The 20,107-nt window shown below is 40.6% G+C and overlaps 1 long non-coding RNA gene across 1 annotated transcript; it reads right to left on the bottom strand.

Moving 5' to 3' along the window:
- Positions 1-324: 324 nt before the first annotated feature.
- Positions 325-2,162, bottom strand: LOC116269803. The gene is made up of 3 exons (XR_004177624.1): positions 1,560-2,162; positions 916-1,069; positions 325-824 (listed from the first exon to the last, which is right to left on the bottom strand). It is a non-coding gene; the product is annotated as an uncharacterized LOC116269803 (long non-coding RNA).
- Positions 2,163-20,107: the final 17,945 nt, after the last annotated feature.

Consider the following 20,107-nt stretch of genomic DNA (forward strand, 5'->3'; position numbering starts at 1 on the left):
ACATCTTATAAAACCTTAGTAAAACTATTAAAACCAGGGAATTGGCCAGGCGCGGTGGCTCAAGCCTGTAATCCCAGCACTTTGGGAGGCCGAGACGGGCGGATCACGAGGTCAGGAGATCGAGACCATCCTGGCTAACATGGTGAAACCCCGTCTCTACTAAAAATTACAAAAAACTAGCCGGGCGAGGTGGCGGGCGCCTGTAGTCCCAGCTACTCGGGAGGCTGAGGCAGGAGAATGGCGTGAACCCGGGAGGCGGAGCTTGCAGTGAGCTGAGATCTGGCCACTGCACTCCAGCCTGGGTGACAGAGCGAGACTCCGCCTCAAAAAAAAAAAAAAAAAAAAAAAACCAGGGAATTATCATTTATACAATACTCTTAGCTAAACTACAAACCTTATTTGAATTTCACCAATTTTCCCACCAGTGGCCTTTTTCTTATCCGCATTGCATTTAATCAGTATGTCTTCTTAATCTCCTCCAATCTGTGAGCTAGGTCCTCAGTCTTTCTTGTCTTTAATGACATTGATATAATTTTATTTTATAGAATGTTCCACCATCTGGGTGTGTGTCTGGTGTTTTCTCAAGGTTCGATGGAGGTTGTGCCTTTTTAGCAATACGCACAGTGGTGTTATGTCCTTCTCAGTGCATGGTATCCAGAGGCACATGATGCCCCTGTGTCTTACGCTGGTCATTTGCTTGTGGGGAAGGCTGTCAGGTTTCCCCTCTGTAAAGTTAACTGTCTTTCCCTTTGCAATTAATAAGCATCATGTGAGGAGATACTTTAAAATTGATAAATATATTTTAATACATCAAAGGGCAGAATCTGAAAGAAAGACGATTAAAAATATAAGTATGAGTTCTGTACCTGCATTTTAAAAGCATACGGTAAGGATAAAATAGAGAAAATGAGATACCAAATGAGACAGCAGGATGGATTTAGGCCACCAGCATTGCTGCACTTTCAGTCTCATTCAGAGAACTATAGCTTCTGGGTCCTGGGGTTGAGAGTCCTCTTCCTTTTGCTCAGGAGACCACCCTGGGATAGCATGTTTAGATCCGGGCACCATCCTTGAAGTTAAATACAGTCACATTGAATCAAAAGTGCATTTATGTTACCCAAATGCTACCATGCAACCTCGGCAAAAGAGAAAGACAACCATCTAAATTGTGTTTACAAGAGAGTAATCCTCGTTATATGTTTGTGCATCCAACCCTTCTTTATCCTACTAATCTCATATTTTATATTTACATTTTAAGAACAACCAAATGGGTTTTCAAGAGTGAAGTGACTTAACACAATTTTCTCTTATGCTCATTGTTCTCCACAGAGAACAATTCTTTTGAAAAATGTGACTCCAATATGTAACAAATGAGAGCCTGTCCAGAGAGGTGAGCAAAGAGATTTTGGTCTGCTGGGGAAGATTAAAGGAATGGCAGGTGCTCACATTTAGAAAGGCAACACTCACCAAAGTGCAGAGTAGTCATCTTACTCAACCCGGGCTGACTAACAAAATGCCATAGACAGACTGGCTTTAACAACACATATTTACTTTCTCACAATTCTAAAGGTTGGGAAGTCCAAGATCCAGGTGCCAGCCAGTTTAGTTCTGTTGAGGGCCCTCTTCCTAGCTTGCAGATGTCCTCCTTCTCACTGTGTCCTCACATGGTAGAGAGAGAAGGGCACATGAGAGAGAAAGGGAATTAAGAATAAGGGTGCAAATTCTACCAGATCAGGTCCCTACCCTTATGGCCTAATTTAACCTTAATTACCTGCATAAAGGCCCTATCTCCAAACATAGCCACATTGGAAGTTAGGAATTCAACACAGGAATTTGTGGGGGACACAAACATTGAATCCATAGCTGTAGTTATCCTCAAATGTTTCTTAGTCCATTACTTGTGTAATAGAATGTTCAAGTGGGACTTCTCTTTATTGTCTCACTGTCTGCTAAAGCCCTAACACTAAGCACAATAAGTGCCAACTACCTTCAAATTTAGAGAAAGGGGCAACACCAATAATTTGTTCCGCTTGCACTGGTCTATCACTCATCTCCAGATGATATAAGAAAAGACTAAATATCCATTAGGGAGGAGCAACAAATGGTAAGCTTTCTTCAGAAAGAAAGTTGTAGCCTGGGCAACAAAGTGAGACCCCATTTCTCAAAAAAAAAAAAAAAAAATCAGCCAGGTGTGGTAGTACATGCCTTTGGTCCTAGCTACTCAGGATCTGAGATGGGAAGACTGCTTGAGTCTAGAAGATTGAAGCTGCACTGAGCCTTGCTTGCACCATTGCACTCCAGCCTGGGCAACAGAGAAAAATTCTGCCTGAAAAAAAAAGAAAAGAAAAGAAAAGAAAGTTGTGTGCTGAAATGCCCTCCTAATCCTCCACTATTCAGGCCAACTGAGATGAGTTTCAAATAATCTCTAACAGGCTTGCCATATATTCCTTGGAATTGGGGCAGATTCTGGAACTGGTATCTGAGTCACACTTACTTGGAAGAAAATCTGAAGGAGGGAGTCTCTGGCTGTGGGCAGGGAGTAGAAGCTGTGCTGGCAGACTGAAGGGAGCTATGCGAATGGCAGGGCAAAAACACATTTCCTAAGGTCCACATGCGAACCTGAGGAAGAAACCAGCATGAGGCAGATTGAAAACTCTATCCAAGAGGACCACAGGAATTAGGGAGTGCAGGGTGGACGACCCCAGCAGAAGGAGACTGCAGTGAACCACCAGCCATGGCCTGGGAGAATGTCATTAATTTCTAGCCAAAGGAGACATCCCTGCACCAGAAAACTGCAGTTGGAAGTCTGCAAAGGAGGAGCTTAGAAGAACCCAGAGACATACCCATGAAAGAAAGGAGGAGCACTTGGGTGCTCAACTCAGAGAGCCCTTACGCCAGATCCTACCTGGGCCTGCCAAATAAGGAAGACCTTTCCCATCCACTGCCCTTCTCCTTCTACCCCTGGCCAGCCCTGAAGGAGCCAACAGCAACATGAAGAGTGGGAAGTAGACCAGCCAGGAGGACAAAGAGAAGAGGCAAGTCTCTGCAAGTTTCCCAGCCCCAGCCAGGGCAAAGGTAGTTATTGAGAGCTTGGAGTTTAATAAAATATTGAACTGGGCTTTTAATATCTGCAAAAGACCAGAATATTCCATGGGATCTGCAGGAAGGAAGAAGGAATTGAAAAAAGTTATCACACAAAGTGGAGGAAAAATAAAGTTTCCTTCTATTAACACTGATCCCTATACAGCCAACTTTCTGGGTGTGCTTACCTGTAAAGCCACACAGAGCTCTGCAGTTAGAAGGGTTCCACCCTTGGCTTAATGCTCTGTTGCCATCTTGAAATTCTTAGTAGTTTTTAACATGGGCCCCACATTCTCATTTTGCACTGGGCCCTGCAAATTACATAACCAGTCCTAGTTACATATATAACAGGGACTTAGCCCTGTTCTATATGACCCCAATTGATAGAATGGAACCAATCAGTGGGAGGTAGGAAAAAAAACAGATTTTAGCTCAGTACAGTAGTCCCCACTTATCCACAGGGAATATGTTCCAAGACACCCAATGGATGCCTGAAACCTAGGATAGTACCAACCCCAACTATGTTTTTTTCCTATACATACATACCTATAATAAAGTTTGAGGTGCAACAGCAAAACTACATGAATTTTTTTTTCTTCACAATTTCACCGATAAAAAATTCATTCTCACTGTAGATCTCAGCAACCTTAATATTGTAATTTTTATTCTTTCCTTATTAAGTCAAGAGCTCTCACCTTTTCACTTAACAGAAGCACTTCCCAGCTTCTTTTAGGCGTGTTCAAATGGCCAGCATCACCACTTTTGTTCTTTGGAGCCACTGTTAAGTAAAATAAGGGTCACTTGAACACAAGCACTGCAAAACAAATGACAGTCAATCTGATAACCAAGACGGCTCCTATGTGACTCATGGGTGAGTAGCACAGACAGCATGGATACGCCAGACAACAGGATGATTCATGTCCTGGGTGAGATGGAGTAGGACTGCATGAGATTTTTATCATGCCATTCAGGAGGGCATGCAATTTAAAACTTATGTGTATTTCTGAGATTTGCCATTTACTATTTCTGGACTGCGGTTAACCACAGGTAACTAAAACTGTAGAAAGTGAAACTGCAGATAAAGGAGACTACTGTATCAGGACAAGTTTGTTAATACTCACAGCTACCCAGATTGGGATAGGCAGTGTAAAGGAGTCAGAGCTTCTGTTCATCAGAATCCATATGGCAGAGGTGGGTCAGCCTCTTGGCACTCTAGGGCCTCCAAAATCCTTTTTCAGCCCTGGGATTATCTGATTCTTCGATTAATGAATGTCTTTCAAGATGCCTACCTTACCAACTTAACCAGGAAATGAATTCACTAGTACTGTGACCAGGTAAGAGTATTTCCAAGGGCAGCCTATGAGCCCTCGGTGGATGGAGTTTCACTAATTCCCTCTGTTTCTGTCTAAGTTGTGAACTGTTTTCCTTTAATGAGAACATTATTGCCATTACTCACTGTATTTTTTTTTTTTTTGATCATTGTTAGTTGGATCTTACTATGGCTGGCACATCATGACTCCTTTATTCTAAGAAAAAGGCTTTTAAGAAGTCCCAGAAAGTATCTAGGGCTGAAAGCCACTTTCATTAATCATTATTTTGACAAAGAAGTATAAACAAACTGACAAATACTGTTTAAATTTAACATTAAAATTTGATGTGTATGTCTCAGTTATTGTGGTTGTCATTATTATTTTTAGTCAGGGAGATGGTTCCAGAAGAAAAGAAAGTCAGTTGCTTTCTGAGATCAGGTGGGAAGTTTATCCCGTCAGCTCCACCTTCAGAGTGCTAGTCTCTGGAGCCACAAGACTGAAACTCTGCTTCAGAGAGCCACCACTGATGACAACCATCAGGCTCAAGAGCCGAAAAGAACTGGGTATGCTTGATCATGCTCGTTAAACGCTTTTCACTACTGACTCACTTCTCCTGCATGTTGGAAAACGTTGAGTTTCTTTCATACCATATTTTGGCCTTGACCTTTGTAGCATTTAGCCTCCCTACAATGGGGTCTATGTGTTTCCACACCCTCAGAGCGGGCCCCTAATTATAGCTATCCATTAAACTGTCAGAAAGAAATCTCCAACTCAATCATGTCTTTATCAAACTCTGGCTGTCAGTGGGGTCAAGTTAGGCGTCAAGTCTGACCTGCCCAGAGCCCCTGTCATGTGCTCATCTCACACTCACTGGGGTCTTTGTGACCAGGCTGGCCAGACAGCCACCTGGCCACCCCCAGTCCAGTCCCCTCTCCCACTGCATTGCCCAGACAGGGTGGAGCCAAGGGAGGCTCTCGAGCTCAGATAATGGGGCTGACATAATGTAAGGCCTTCTCCTCGACCTTATCTTGGGGAATTTTGTGCAAAGAAGTTATACGGGGTTGGCAAAGCCCTAAATTGGAAATGGGGACTCTACTAAACAGAGAGGAATCTAGTTTCAGGAGAAAAAAAGTATTCAACTTGGACCTGCTTTTGGAGATTATATAATAGAATCAGAGGATCTTATCACTACAAAGGAAATTGTACCTGTCTAACCCTTTATTTTACATTTCAGTGCAAATGCGACCGAGGGACTTGGGTTTTACATTTATTGCCGAGTCTGGTTTTCTTGAGTTTCAGGTGAGTCATATTTTAAAGGGAGCTCCGTAAGAATAAGGTTAATCCAAGGTTGTCATATGTGGCTTTATATTGTTCTCTAGTTGGTTCACACAAATTTGTTTTGTCTCCCTTACAAGATCATAAAATTCCCCAAGGATAAAGGTTATTTCTCCTCCATAGCCCATAGTGTTAAGAAAGAACTTTAAAGTATTTGTTGAGAGTTAGCAATGCTCTTTACTCATTTTTTCTGTATTTGAGTGTGTGTATGTGTCCCTGTGTGTCTCCCCAGATTACTTATAAACACTACCTGCAAACTAAAATAGAACCACCATGTTTTATTGCCAGTTCTATTACCGCATTTAAAAGATGAGGACATTGAGATCCAGGGAAGTTAAGTTACTTGCAGAAGAATGTTCAACTAGAATACGATTTAAACTCAGATCCACTTACTGCCCATTCAGTATTATCCCCACAGTACAAAGTCCCCTTCTTGTTATAACCCATTAGTAGATAAATGTTGATGGGTACAAGAAAAGAAGACATCAGAAATAGGTGGGGTGAATCAGCCCTTAACTATTAACATTACTATTGTTATTAGCAATACCTTAAATATTACCCTGCCCATACAGCTGTTAGACTTTATTAAGATAAACACTCTTAACAGTTTCATGTATACCCCCACATAAACAATAACTGAAAGCAAGTTTGTGCCATATATATATGTGCATTTATATATGAATATATATTCATTTTCAGTTACACACACACACACACACACACGCATTTTCCATTACACAAGAGGAATTTTGCCATATATATTGCTCTGTACTTTACTTTTTTCAGTCGATATTCCTTAGAGATCTTTCTATATCAGCACATGCAGATCTAATTCATAGTTTTCAAAGGGCAATTATGGTTGGGTATACCATGACTTATTTTAACCACTCCCCTACTCATGGGCACTTGGGTTGTTTCCAGATTTGTGCTAAGAAATGTGTACCTTTAACAACCTCTCCTGGAGGGATTTTAAGTCACTAGCCTGACATGAGATCAGTATTTCGAAATCACCAATAGTCTTATGCCTTTATTTTTACAGATGATAAAATTGAAGCCCAGAGAAGCTTGGGAGCCTCAACTATTAATGGAAAAACCATAACTAGAACTCAGTTTTCCTGAGACATTTTTTACTATTCATTCCACTGCCCTTGGGTCACTCCAGGGCACTGAGCACACTTGCTTTGGCTATTTGGAGAAGAGGCCAATAAACACAACTGGCTTCATCTCCAGGGACACCCAATATCTGGCAGCCCTCAGCCCCAGTAGAGTCTTTGTTGAAAGAACTGATTCATGGACCAGGCGCGGTGGCTCACGCCTGTAATTCTAGCACTTTGGGAGGCTGAAGCGGGCAGATCACAAGGTCAGGAGATCGAGACCATCCTGGCTAACACAGTGAAACCCCATCTCTACTAAAAATACAAATTTTGTGTATATATATATACACACAAATATATATATATATAGCTGGGTGTGGTGGCAGGCACCTGTAGTCCCAGCACTTTGGGAGGCCGAGGCGGGCAGATCACAAGGTCAGCAGTTTGAGACCAGCCTGACCAACATGATGAAACCCCGTCTCTACTAAAAAAAATACAAAAATTAACTGGGCATGGTGGTGCACACCTGTAATCCCAGCCACTCAGGAGGCTGAGGCAGGAGAATTGCTTGAACCCAGGGGGAGGAGGTTGCAGTGAGCCGAGATCACACCACTGCACTCCAGCCTGAGTGACAGAGCAAGACTCTGTCTCAAAAAAAAGAAACGAAAGAAAGAACTGATTTATGAAAAGATTCTTATCATGATTTTCATTTTACTAGTCCAAAGATCACTGAGTTTAAACTCCCTATTTTAGTAGATGAACCAAAGAGCCTTGAATAAAGACGTAATTCAATAAAAACTTAATCCTCTCATAAAATGGAATATTCTCTGGTTCCCCAATGAACCCCAAAACTTATTAGATTTCTTCTGCAGATGATGTGAAATGGGTTATTTTACCTAACTAACCCCATTATGCCTTTAAAAATACATTATTATTTAAATGTTTACATTTCTTTTATCCTGCAAATGTACAAAACAGCAAGCCTAGCGTTTCTGGGAAAGCCGGAGCTGGTAGAGGGAGTGATCACATGGGGAATTTTCAGTTGCTCATTCAGGAATTAGGAACAAAAAGCAGATTGGGGTAGTCCACATGTAGCTCACAGATCATCCCACGCAGGCAGTTCCTGCACGTACTGCATAAGGAATTTCTTGCGAGGAGGAGGGAGCAGCCAAGACAAGAGCTTTCTAGGGGTGAGGATCTGAAGGCTGTGCTGACTTCTCAGGTTAGGTGCTTTTTGCTTGTTTGTTTTTAAAAAACAAATAGAATTTCTTTGCTAAACAGCAAAAACCAAAGTTTTCAGTTTGGTTTCAACCATAAAAATAATAGCAATGTGTTTGTTAATTTATTTGTCAGCCTGACTGAGCTAAGGGATGCCCAGATAGCTGGTGAAACATTATTTCTGAGTGTGTCTGTGAGGGTGTCTCTGGAAGAGATTAGCATTTGAGTCAATAGACGGAGCAAGTAAAATCTGCCTTCACCAGTATTGGGTAGGTATCATCCAATCCACTGAGGACAACAACATGGTAGGGGAAGGGTGCGTTTTCCCTCTCTTTTGGGGCTGGTACATCCACTTTCTCTGCCCTTGAATATCAGAACTCCAAGTTCTTGAGCCTTTGAACTCTAGGAATTATATAAGCACCTCCTCTTTTCATCCCCCACCAGGGTTCTCTGACCTTTGGACTCAGATTGAATCATACCACCAGCTTCTCTGGTTCTCCAGCCTACAGACAAGCCTGTCATGGGACTCCTCAGCCTTCAGAATTGTGTGAGCCAATTCCCATGGTAAATCCCCCCTTGTATATATCTAGATCTAACATATTTGTTCTGTTTTCCTGAAAAAAACCAACTAGCAATCATGCATTGAGCACTTGCCCTGCAAGCAGTGTTTCCAGTGCTTTACATGATCACTATTATACACCTTAGGACAAGCTTAGGACAAATGAGAAATGCTTGGGACCTTCTGCATATCAATTTCTTAACAGCCTCTTAACCATTACTATGTTCCACAGGGTGGATCCCACCACAGTCTTGGTTTGGGGGAGATACACAGCTAACATCAACCCTGCACTGTCTTCCAGCCCCAGGATGGAGGCTGGGAACTGTTATTTCTACCTTACTTCAACCCTGCAGTAGCCCAGGTCCCACTCTCTGTTTATGCACACACACCCTTAGCCCTTAACGTGAGAATTATATGCGGTAGTTTGAAAAGAGATGAGCTAAGTTTAAGGGCACCGAGGGCCGTCTATCATTCCTTCTGGACAAGATCATCTAACATAGTCCCATAGGCCAAGAGACACATGTCATGTGTTCATGAAAGGGTGATGGGACCCTATAACTCAACTCTTGTGTGGCTCGCCAAGCCCCCATGTAGGGTGGCGCTTGTGGCCCGAGGCCAGCCAACTTCTAATGCCATCACTAACCTTGTCCTTATGGTTCCCCTGGCCTCGTGTTGAGCCATACCAACCTTTCTCCTTAGGCACGTCCTCTCCTTTTCTTACCCTCTCCAGCTCATCTGCCCAGAGCAGTTTTTTTCTAATCTTGAAAGTGTTGTGGTTTTTTGATGCTTTTTAATTATCTTTCCAATCTGTTGTCATCAACTTTAGTCACTCTTTCTTCCAAGTGGCTTTTTTCGGATTATTTTCTCTGCTATGAGTCTAAAAAGACAATTTTAGAATTACAGAGCAGAAATTCCACTTGCTCTGTATTTGACTGTGTTGACTCTGAGGTTTAAAGAAAAAAAATTCCTGGGAACAAATAGCATATCTGTTATTATGTGCAAACATTTCCTGGCTATAAGTGCTCTCTGACCTCCAGATTATGCCTCTGAACTCAGAAAAAATAAATTTTTATTTTAATAAGATAACTTAAGACACACTCAAAATCCTTGGAAATGATTGTCCTCTAACTCATTAGGATTTCTCTGCTTGCTTCTGTGGCTTTTCTATTAAGCCAAAAGATTCTAACTGTTCTTTTTCTTAAGGTGGAATGTTTAGGTTTAAAGATTCCCCCATGTCTTTCTTAGCATGTGATCATCTCTGCCTCTAAGCATATTTTTAAAATCTATGAAGAAAACGTAATGTTCCATGCCTTAAGGGTTTATTCAAACTCTTCATCTAGTTTCTTCTAATCAAAGCTATGAGTTCCTGGTAATTTAAGCCCAGGAAAAGTACAAACACATCCCTAGATTTTCTTCCTTCTAGAATAGGGATCAGCAAATTTTTTCTGTAAAGGGCCAAAGAGTAAATATTTTAGGCTTTGCGGGTCACATGGTCTCTATCACAAGTACTCATCTCTGCCCTCTAGAATGAAAGCCACTATAGAAAGTACATAAACAAATGGACATGACGCTGTTCCAATAAAACTTATTTACAAAACCTAGCAGTGGGTGCCCAGTTTACCCACCCCTCTTCTAGATAATGAGGGAGAAGAGGAGGAAGATGTTGGTGACCAACTACAATTAACATTGAGTGCTTTGTCTGTGAAAAATGCTGAGGTAGGTACTCTGTAAGTATTATCTCACTTAATCACCAAACTTCCATACATTAGGTACCGTTATTAAACTCACTTTATAACTGAAGAAACTTAGCTTTTAAATAGGCTAAACCATTTTCCCACAGTCAAATAACTAGTAAATGGTGGAGCCAGAACTCACATCTGACAGCAAAGCTCATGCTAAGCTATGCCATAAAGCAAACACATTCATCAAATGACTCAAGCCTTTGGGTAAACTTGTTTAAGAAGCCACTTAAAAACACAATGGTTTTTAAGCTTAGTAAAGTCTCAGGATTCAAATTCAATAGGAAAATTGAACATAATTTTAATTTTCTTAATCCACATAGACTTTAGGTCATTGAAATATTTAGTTGAACAAACATTTATTATGTCTTTATGAATCCCACCCTACAATAGTGATTTGAGGAACATGAAAATAATAGAATTTAGCTGCCTTAATTCAGGCACACTTGCAGTCTTTATGGGGGACGGACCTTTCCTCCCCTTTCTTCTCTTACAGTTCATCTTGGTTTGAAAAAGCAGGCCCACAGCTGGCATTGCTTAAGGAAGGCAACAAAATTTATTTGAAATTGTCCACAGCCACAAATGTCTTTGCCTTTCCAGCCTCCTATGATTAATATTTTCACATGGATTTTTTTGTTCCTTTTATGATAGTGCTGTAAGCAATTCCTAGGGAATTTAAAGTGATCTTACAAAAGTCTTCTCCCAAGATTTAAAGCCCCAAGTCCTCATATAATCTTTCTCAGGACATCTTTTAGCCAAGATGTTTACCACTGAGTATCCAAGTCAAAGAAGCATCCCAAACTGTCTAATCAGTGTCTGCGGCTATCTTAAAACACAGCTTCACCCCTCAACCCCTCTCCTTTCACATGTCTACACTTCTATAATTGGTGGGTCTCTCTGTGTTCTAGGGGGATGAGTTAGAAAATTGGGCATGTTTGTAATAAACAAATGTACTTAAACAGTACAGAATCACATAAAGTAAAAGTGAAAGTTCCTACTCTCATAAAGCTAACAACCCGTAATAGTTTTTACCTCTGTCAGTTCCAAAAAAGCTTCTCTCAGCTATCATCCATGAAATTTCTTCTCTTTACCCACTCTCCTTACCCCACATAAAATGCCTTTTTAATTTCCTTCCCTTCCAAGTATATCTGTTTAATTGTTATTATGCCTCATTTGCACTAAGTCCAAATGGAAACCAGCCTATGGTAGTGGGATTTGGTGTTGTTTTCCCCAAGGTCAAACCTCACACAGCTGTTCAGACCGAGCCCTCTCCAGCTCCCAGCAGCTGCCCAACGTTTATGTTATGTTAGAGATGTTCTCTAGTTGCAGAGCCCAGAGAGCTTGCTGTTCAGCCAAAAGAAATCCTCAGGGAAAAGAGTTGGAATGAGTGGTTGCACGTTATGTGCAGGGTTGCTGGGCACCTCCTTTGTGTTGCATTTCCCACACGTAAGCTAATGCAAACCACTGCAGATTAACCACTCGAACCCACAGCTTTTTGGAAAACCTGAGTTCTTGCTTCCTCCACATATAGAAAGTTACCCTGAAAAGCCCAAGAATATGCTAAGGACTGCTCTCTGGGATTGAAATACATGTCTCTGGTTAATAGTCACCGGGAAACTAAGAAAACAAGGTGGTAAGGGGCCAACTTGTGTAACTGCAGTGACTTGGAAAAGCATGGAATTCAGTTCTATATTATTATGTCACTAATATTCTTAATAAATAGATGAAATTTGACAAGGAAAAAAGAAGGGAAACAGGAGAAAAAGAAAAGATGAGATTCTACATTTACACTGTTGAGTTCTGTTTGGTAGAGCACCTCATCTATACTTATGAGGCTGTCACATGACTGCCATTCTGTGGACATCTTGACTCCTCCCAACACACATCAGCATCCCCAGTTGCCATGGAGTACCGCTTTAGCCACGGAGTACCACACACCCTTGACCAGCAGACTCCACTACTGTCCCACCTGCAGTATAATACCTCAGAGACAGACCCAGGTACATGTGCAGCTCCGAGGAAAATCAGAGAAGGAGTTAATTTCCCCAAGGGACACCCTTGACAGTCAATAAATACTCTGGCTTCCCATCTGTTCTGTGGGCAATTCCTGGGGGTTGATGATTCTGTATGCTTCTCAGGAAAATCAGCAAAACTGAGCTCTCAATGTGCATGGCAGCAGCATCAGTGCAACCTTCTTATGTTGGCCTCCTCCTCTTCTGTTTCTCATTCTCTTTCATCCCTCATTTCTGCAACTGGGAATCACCTCCCAGATAAACGACTTTGCTTTCAGGGGAACCCAAGCTAAGAAGGTCGGTATTTTCACAGCTGCCTATCCAGAACAAGATATGCTTTGGGACCAACCATGGCAAAATCACCTCAACCATGGCAAAATCAAAGTTCACATTATGGTTATAAAAGGATAGGGTTGTTTGATGTTTTGGAATAGTGGTTAAGATTTAAAGAGTTGGGGCTTTCCAAGGCCTCTGTTTATATATGCTCATTCTTTATAGCTTGTCATTCCTGAGTAGCATAGATACTGTTCATAGGAAAAATTCATCTGTTATGGCACATGAAAAGAGACATAGTTTTTTACTCTCCTGTCTGCCTTCATTTTGGTCTGTCAAGGGTATGGAGCAGCCAGAAGGAGTCATAAAAATGGTAATGGAGAGTGACATCAGCAAAATGGCACACTGGGGAGTATCAAGCCTTGTTCCCTCACAGAGACACAACAACAACAACAAAAACCAACCAAACAAACAAAAAACCAAAAACAGTATAAAGTATTCTAATATGAGCTATGAAAAACAGTCAAAGGTCTATAGCAGTCAATAAAATGCCCAATCAAAACTAAGTAAAATTTAAAATGGCAGAAAATTTTGTGGTATTTTTACTCACCCTTCCCCTCCTTTCTCTGACATGCCACCATCCTGGTCTGAAGGAGATGGCAGTTGTCAATCCCATCACTCGAATTGGAGGGAGCAGAGTGGACCTTATTCACAATGTCCTAACTTACCTGGGGGCTTCCTGAAGATTGGTCTCTTGCACCTAACTCAGAGCTGAGGCAGTGAGAAGTAGCAGGCACTATCTGGGAAGCTGCAGAGAGACTAAGTCTTGTAGATACCTGGGCTGACAGATGGAAATGTAGAATAGACCATTTAAGTCCCTGAGGAGAAACTGAGGTAAGACTCTGTGGAATTAAGACATGTATAAGCAGCTGTGTATATGGGGTGATAGAAATGCCATGCACATCTGGGCAAGATGTATGCTCAGAAAAGACCTGAGACGACTTTAATCTTTCTCCTCAGACAGATCCAAAGGCTCAGAACATACCTGGCTAATTAGATGAGGATGGCCCTGGCACAAAGCCAGCCTGTGAAGACTGAGAGAAGTTTATGGTTTTGTTTTGTTTTGTTCTGTTTTTTTCAAGCACTCAATTTTCAACAAAACATCACAAGGTACACAAAAAATCAGAAAACATAGCCCATTCAAAGAAATAAAAAGACAGAAACCGTCCCTGAGGAAACACAGGATCAGACATAAGACAAAGAATTTAAAACAACGATCTTAAATATGCTCAAAGAGCTAAAGAAAAACATAGATAAAGAATGAAGGGAGGCTGGGCCCAGTGGCTTATGCCTGTAATCCCAGCACTTTGGGAGGCTGTGGTAGGAGGATCACTTGAGCTCAGCCTGGACAATATGGTGACACCCCTGTCTCTGTTAAAAAAAAAAATAGCTCTGCATGGTTGCATGTATCTGTAGTTCCAGCTACTCAGGAGGCTGAAATGGCAGGATTGCTTGAGCCTAGAAAATCAAGGCTTCAGTGAGCCATGATCCTGCCACTGCATTCCAGCATGGGCAACAGAATCAGACCCTGTCTCAAAAAAAGAAAGAAAGAAGGAAAGAAAATCAGAAAAACAATGTATGAACAAAAGAAATGTATCAACAAAAAGATAGAAATTATAAAATAAGCCAAACAGAAATGATGGAGCTGAAAAATATAAAAACAGAATTGAAAAATGAATTAGAAGGTTTCAATAGCAGACTTGAACAGGTAGAAGAAACTATCAGTAAACATGAAGATAGGACATTTGAAATTATGAAGTCTGAGGAGCAGAAAGAAAAGAGAATAAAGAAAAGTGAACAGAGCCTAAGGGATTTAGAGATACTATCAAGAGGATCAATATATGCCTGTGGAAGTCCCAGAAAGAGAAGAGAGAAAGGGTAAGAGAGCTTACATGAAGAAGTAATGGCTGAAAGCTTCCCAAATTTGAGGAAAGACATGAATCTACAAATTCGGGAATCTCAATGAATTTCAAGTAGGATAAAACCAAAAGCACCCATGCTGAGACACATTGAAGACAAACTGCTGAAAGGCTAAAACAAAGAAAATCTTGAAAGATCAAGAGAAAAGTTATTCATCATATACGGTAGATCCTCAGTAAGATTAGTTTCTCATCAGGAACCTTAGAGACCAGAAGGCAGTTGGACAATATTTAAAATCCCAAAATAAAACAAACACACACACATACAAACAACTGTATCTAGCAAAACTGTCCTTCAAAAATGAGGGAGAAATAAAGACAAAACAAAAACTGAGAAAATGCATTACTTCTAGTTCTGCCCTACAAGAAATACTAACGTGAGTCCTTCAGGTCAAATAGAAAGGTTGCTATAAAGTAACTCAAAGAAGATATGAAGATCTCTGGTAAAAGTAAAGATATGGACAAATGTAAAGTCTGGCATTGTAATTCTGATTTATAACTCCACTTTTTATTTTTTGTAGGATTTAAAAAACAAATGCATACAAATAACTATAAACCTATGTTAATGTGTACACTATATATAATTTGTGACCTCAATAACATAAAGTACTGGGAGTAGTTTCAAAGAAGTATAGTTTTTATATACAATTGAAGTTAATTTTGTATCAATTCACAATAGAATGTTATAATTTTAGGATACTATCTGTAATCCCCATGTAACCCCAAAGAAAATATGTATAGAATATACACAAAAGGAAAATAGAAAGAAACCAAAACTTGTCACTACAAGAAAATAAACTAAACCCAAAGAATGAATGGAGGAAATAAGGAACAAAAAAGCTATAAGACTGACTTACAGAAAAATAACAAAATGGAATAAGAAAGTTCTTCCCTATTACTAATTACTTTCAAAGCAAATGGCTTAAATTTCCCAAACAAAAGGCACAGGTTGCTAGAATGTATTTTTTAAAAAGCATAATCCAATTATATGCTGCCTATAAGACACTCACTTTAGATCTAAAGACACACATAGGTTGAAAGAAAATGGATTGTAAAGGTATTCTATGCAAATATCAGCAAAAAACAGTTAAGAGTGGCTATACTAAAACCAGACAACATACTATTAGAACCTTTACAAGAGACAAAGAAGGTTATGATATATTGATCGAAGGGTTAATTTACCAAGAAGATACAGCAAATATAAACATGTATGCACCAGATATCAGCGTTCCAAAACATATGAAGCAAACATTGACAGACTTGAAGGGAGAAGTACACAGGCCTACAATAGTAGTAGAAGATTTCAATACCCTACTTTCAAAAATTGATAAGACAACCAGACAGAAGATCAATAAGGAAATAGAGAACTTGAACAACTACAAACCAATTATAACTAGCGTGCATATAGAGGACACTTCACTCAACACCAGTAGGATACATATTTTCTCAAGTGTTACCTGGAACATTCTTCAGGATGTGCTAGTCCACAAAACAAGTCTTAACAAATTTAAAATTATTGAAGTCACACAAAGTATCTTTTTTAACCACAATAAGATAAAACTAGAAATCAACAGTAGAAGGAAAACTGGAAAGTTACAAATATGTGGAAATGTAACACACACTCTTAAACAACCTATGTGTTAAAGATGAAATCACAAGGGAAATTAGAAAATACCTTGAGATAAATGAAAATGAAAATACAACATACCAAAACTTATAGGATGCCATGAAAGCAGTGCAAAGAAAAAAAATGTGTAGCCATAAGTATTTACATTTAAAAAAAGAAAGATCTCAAATCAACAACTGAATTTTATACGTTAAGTAACTAGAAAAAGAAAAATGAGTGAGAGTTTATGTTACAAGGAATCAAAGAGATTGTGCTGCTCCTGATGGCCTGACCTACTCTGGCTTCAGTGATTCCCACAATGTTTCAACATCTGTAGCTGCAAACTTTCTCCAGCCCACACTTCCAACGTCTTGCAAGATAGTTTCACATGTGTATTATGTTCCACATGCTCAAAACTGAACTCTTCACCTTCCCATTGAAATTTACTTTGCCTTTTGTGGTTCAAATCCCAAGCCACAAAGTCTTCTCTGACTCTGCTCTCCTCCACTATCCTCCACTCCACAGCAAATTGGGGGCAGTGCCTCTACTGTGTCATTCATACCTGCTTTCTTTCTATTTCTAAACCACTGTTTCCATTCAGCCCTCAGAACTTGTTACTAGATACTGAAATAGCTTCTAATTGCCTGCTTTCTGCTTCTTTGCTATGAGTGTTAAGTGTTAAGGGCATGGGGTCTGCGCCAAAAATTTTATTTCTGGCAGTTTGGACTCAGGAAGGTCACCCAGCCTATCTGTGCCTCATTTTACTCATCTGTAAAATGAGATATAATCTACCTCATAGATTGAAATGACAATGAAAGGAATTAATTCATGTAAATCTGTTAGAATGGTTGCTTGAATATAGCAGATATTCAATAAAGGATGACTATTATTATTAGATTGTGGCATGGATTATCTTTCTATACCACAGTTCTGATAAAGTCATTCCATCATAAAAAAAATAGTGGTCCCCATTGCACATAAAGTCTTAAGTCCTTAACTTCAAGCTTAAGCCTATCTTTCTGTCCTAATTTCTCATTGTTCCTTCCAGTAACTATACACTCCAGCCTGGTCTGTTTGATGTTCATAAAATATGCTCTGCACATGTCCACCTTATGAACTATGTTCAGGCGGTTATTCTCTTTGTCTGGAAGCTCTCTCTGTTACCATCTGTCAAGTTCTAGCTGTATTTGAAAGTTCAGGTCAAATGTTACTACCTTTCCCCCATGAAGCCTTCCAAGATCAAACTGGTCATAGGTACTTTTTCCCTCCTCTGTACCCATGCTTTGTTCCTTTGTTTTAGCAATTATCAAAATCTTCTTTGCCCTACAGTTGGCTGTGCATCTTTATCTACAACCAGTACTCAAAGGCAGGGATCTTTTCAATGCTTCTTTGTTGCCCCAAGACCTACAGTGACTAGCAGTCACACTTTGCTTTTTACATATCTAACATTCAATGACTCTGAATGTTGAATTTATATGGACCTATTTTTTATTTCTCCAAGGCTATGCTCATAGGTTATGGATTGAGAGAGAGGACCAGTGTTGACCATAAAATCCTTCATAAAATAGGAAACGACTTTCCTCTTTCCCATTACATATGATATACCTTAAAGAAGGAAATAGCTTGGAATTCTACTGTAGGACTTTGATATTTATTATTACATATGACCCTATGGGTTGGGTATCTCTAGTTTTGTCTCAAAATCTTGGGCGTGACTAAAGGATCTGATATAGTTAGTGAAGAAGTATGCTGCTGCTACTGGTGGTTTTTGGAAGCTGCCCTCTAATTGGCAATAACAGTTCTTACAGAAAAAAGGAGAAATCTTACTAATTACTTTCTCCTTAGCCTCACTTCTTACAAATCCAGGTGGAGTTAACTGGATTTATCCTGAATCCCAAAAGAATTTATAGCCTTGTATTCCCTTTGCTGTCTTTTTTTCTTAATTTCAGCTATTATTGAGCCCCTCCATGAGCCAGACTCTGTCCAGGTCTTTGGAAATACCAAGATGAATATAATTTTCCTGCTCTCAAGGAGATCTCAGTTTTATAAAGGGAAATAGGGCTATATAAACAGATGGCTAACAAGTGATGAGTCGGAGGAAGGAGACATGGGTAAGATGTTGTACGGACACAGAGGAGAGACTGATGGACTGTTCTTGGGGGATCAAGACTGATATATAAGGAAGGTCTTAGAATATGTGATGTTTGGGCTGAGTCTTGATGTATTAATTGGAGTAAAGTGGACCCAAGGGATGACATATGAAGGAAAGGCCAGAGCAATGCATGGGCTTGTTTAGAGGAACCCCAGCTAATTCTATGACTCATGTTTTTATAACATCTTGAAATACGTTATTACCATGACAGCCATGTGATGTAGGGGGTATTTTCATCCCCAGTTTACAGAGGAAAGACTGGAGGACCACAAGGATTAAGTAATTTTCCCAAGGTTACTTTGCTACTCAGAAGCAGCATTTACTGAGTTTCCACCAAAGAGAAGGAGTATAAATATCTGCTCTCAAACCCATGCTCAGAGCAAAAACAAAATCTTTTAACACTCAAACCAAGCAGCTCTGCAAAAATAGTGCATTTCCTCTTAGGAACCAAAACGAGACTCAGACCTGAAACTAGAAGGTGTCTACCACAGCCACCCCCTAACACATCCCTTGACAAGACGTGATACCTTGTTTCTAAAGGGGAAAGAAGCTCTTATAAACAAGACTGCAAAGACATCTTAAGACAACAAATCACTCATTTAAAAAAAGGGAACGTTCTGATGAGTTAAGTGTAAATGAATCAGAAACATATGGATTCAATCTACTTTAAAAGGCCCCACGGAGTTCAGAGTAAAGGGCAAAACCCTTGGAGGAGATTACATTTGGGGATTTTTCCAAACCCAGGGCCATGAGTTCTGCCAGGCTCAGAGCTAGGCTGGCATATGGATCTCCAAGGAAACCAGCAGACTGAGAACCTCAGAGAATGATAGGGGTTGATGTATCCTGAGTCCTCAAGCCCAGACATGGACATTTTCAAAGCAACGTGCCTCCTAGAAACACCTTTGCTGAACATCTCATTCTGGACACAGGCTGGGACACCAAGTCCAGCCAATAATTTCTCCTTAGAAACTCAACTTCCACAACTCTAAAAGGGTGTAGAGGTTGAACCGAAACCGTTAATCTTTCCCAACGATCCCCTCCCTTTGGATTGAACCTTTGTGAACAACGTCCACACCATGCTTTCTATCAACACATCTGGGTCCTTGGGCTCCAGAGCATTCGCCTTGGAAGATGAAATTGAGACCACAGTCCTCTTTGGAAACATCAGATGGGAAATGAATGTGCACAGAAATATTGAACACGCTCAACTAAACAGGAAGCACTGTACGAAAAAGGGAAAGATCCAGACTCATCAGTCTGGTTGGGTTACATCAGCCATGAAAATAAACCCAAGCAGTAGGCCTGGAGCCCAGAGAGATCAGGCAGGTTTAATGGAAACCAGGCAACGAGCAGGTGTGTCTTTCTGAGCATAAACATCCTTGGTGGCACCCCATGTTCCATGCCTTCTCCAGGGTCTGAGGTCCCACCGTGGGATGAGAGCCCGTCTCACTGTTTACTGGACCTCCATTTCTAAACCCACCCAAGTGCCCTCTTCCAGATAAAAGTCTAGCCTGCTCTCTGGCTGATTTTTCTCTCTCACGGTAGGGTTGTCATGGAAACGGGCCTTTCCCATCCACCACTGATTGAATCAAGTTTCGGGGCAGGGGTGGGGGGAGTGCTAAGAAAAATGAGCAAGTGGAACAGGACTCTCCCAAAATGCTGCTTAAATTGAAATCATCTGTTCTCACAGCCCAGGCTCCCCTCTCCAGCCACACCCCGGCAGCTGTGAAGGTGGGCGGGGCAGCCGCC

This window comes from Papio anubis, chromosome 12 (genome assembly GCF_008728515.1).
Source record: "Papio anubis isolate 15944 chromosome 12, Panubis1.0, whole genome shotgun sequence".
In the NCBI taxonomy this organism is placed as follows: Eukaryota; Metazoa; Chordata; class Mammalia; order Primates; family Cercopithecidae; genus Papio; species Papio anubis.